Below are 2,400 nucleotides of genomic sequence, written 5' to 3' on the forward strand. Positions count from 1 at the left end.
CAGCACCTGAGCAGCAGCCCATGATTTTTAATCTCTTGTCTCAGCAGTGGGCTGTATATGTCCATGTGTTCCATCTTCATGGCACCGTAATCCACTGCACAGACACAAGTGGATGGGTAGCAGAAGGCAGCTTCTCCTCAGGGGTAAATGAGCTCGTTCTCCCAGGCATTCATTACTCAAAGATGCATTCCTCATTATTCCTGCAATTTACCCAGGAGCCTGGTCCAGCTGGCTTTAACAGCATTTCCAATTCCCATCCCAAGGACCTTCTCTGTGGCACCCATGAGAAGCAATTAGAAAGAACAAGTGTACAGTCAGGAGGTCTAAGTTCACTGCAGAAAGTACTGTGCTTCCCCTGACAAATACTCAAGGTGTGCAAGACAGCGGATGAAGAAAACACCCTAAAATAGAGTTGAGATACCTCTTTGTGTTTACAAATGTTTTTGTGAAACAAGAACTTGTAAACAAATAATGTAAAGTATGAACCTTTGATTAATACTTAAACATCTGTAATTGCAATATGTGCTGCAGTTTGTCTACATTGGTATCTAATAAATATTCCCAATAGAAAATATTTCTCAAAAAGTACTTTAATTGCTCCCCATGTAGCAACAGAAAATATACTGCCCAAAATCATTAGTTATTGTCAAAAGACAACATTATTTAAAGCAGAAATCTTGCTGAAGAAATATTCTTAAGAGGTGAGATCATTCACTGTTTTAATCTCCAAGTGAGACATTTCCTTACAAGTGGTTATGCTTCTCTCATTTGTGCTACTACTTCTCTTTGAGTTCCCTATTTCTCTTTCTAATTTTAGAAACATAGGGGAAAAAAGTGTTGAGAGAGATCTGGATCCTCATGTCCAGCTCCATACCAGACAATCATATTACATATTTTCTCTTCTAGCTTCATATTAAACCTGTTTTTTTTTCCTTCCCTCCTGCAGTGCTCTGAAATCATGATTATCTCATTGGACAACAAGACGGTAACTTGCCTTCAGTCTGATTCTTGTGTCAACATTATCCTTTAATTTAAATAGGTAACTTTGTTCCCTGTTATTTATCCCAGTGGGGCAATATTGGAGAAAAATAAATAATTATCTAAGCCATCCCTATTCCTGCTTAGCTTTGGCTTTGTCGGTGAAACAAGGCAGGTCTGTGGTGCTTGCTAGACAAAAAGGAGCTTTCCAGTTTCCTCATACAAGGTCAGCTCTTCTCCATATGTGTGCGGGTTTTAATTCATCTTTCTTGACTGCGTATGGCCAAACACTGTAACAGATGTAGTGGTGATTTTCTTTTTCCAATGCTTTGTAAGTACTTTTTTTAGCTCTGCTAGGATTATGTCAGCTGGCCTGTCCTAGGTTGTGTTGATTATCCCCCCCACTTCTACTGAGTCCTGATTATTCTAACAAAAGGCAGATACCCCTGTATTTGATGAAACATTGTGTTCTCAGCAGAAAAAGTGTAACTGTTGCCCCCAGAACTCACAATCTCGCACCCTGCGCTATAAACCACCAGCTGATTTTTATGACACTGCATCTCCACCTTGATTCCTGTCCAGTCATTCCATCATCCTTGTCCGTGTACGCAAAGCCTCCCACAGCCCATCAGCCGCGGTTTCCAGTAGCACACTGTTTCAACACTGCTGTAACATCCTTGTGAGCCCATCCTAGTAGGTTCTGGATGAACGCCTGGTTCGGCTGTTTCCAATGGAGCACCACAGAGAACTCTTTGGCAGAGCTGGATGTCTGGGATCTCTGCTGACAGCTGCTTTGTCTGGGACAAGGTGCCTTCGGGAAAGCCATGTTGTATTTCAGTCAAGCTCTTCATTGTAGCCCGTAGGATCACAGAATCACAGAACCAAGTCGATTGGAAAAGACCTCTGAGATCATCGAGTCCAACCTGTGACCAAACATTACCACTTCAACTAGATAATGGCACTGAGTGCCACATCCAGTCTTCCCTTAAACAACTCCAGGGATGGTGACTCTATCATTTCCCTGGGCAGCCTATTCCAATGTCTGATCTCCCTTTCAGTAAAGAATTTCTTCCTAATGTCCAATCTGAACCTGCCACAGCTTATGACTGTGTCCTGTCCTGTCACTTGTTGCTTGGGAGAAGAGACTGATCCCCACCCGGCTACACCCTCCTTTCAGGGAGTTGTAGAGAGCGATAAGGTCTTCCCTGAGCCTCCTTTTCTCCACGCTAAACAAGCCCAGGTCCCTCAGCCGCTCATCACAGGACTTGCGCTCCAGATCCTTCCCCAGCTTCGTTGCTCTTCTTTGGAGTCGCTCCAGCCCCTCAATGTCATTCCTGAACTGAGGGGCCCTTGAAATGTTAGTATTTCCACGGGAGGGGGGAGCGGGAAGCGGCCGCTGGGCGCTGTGTGTGGAGTTCGCCG

The sequence above is a fragment of the Corvus brachyrhynchos genome, unplaced genomic scaffold (genome assembly GCF_000691975.1).
Source record: "Corvus brachyrhynchos isolate BGI_N302 unplaced genomic scaffold, ASM69197v1 scaffold3, whole genome shotgun sequence".
Lineage (NCBI taxonomy): Eukaryota > Metazoa > Chordata > Aves > Passeriformes > Corvidae > Corvus > Corvus brachyrhynchos.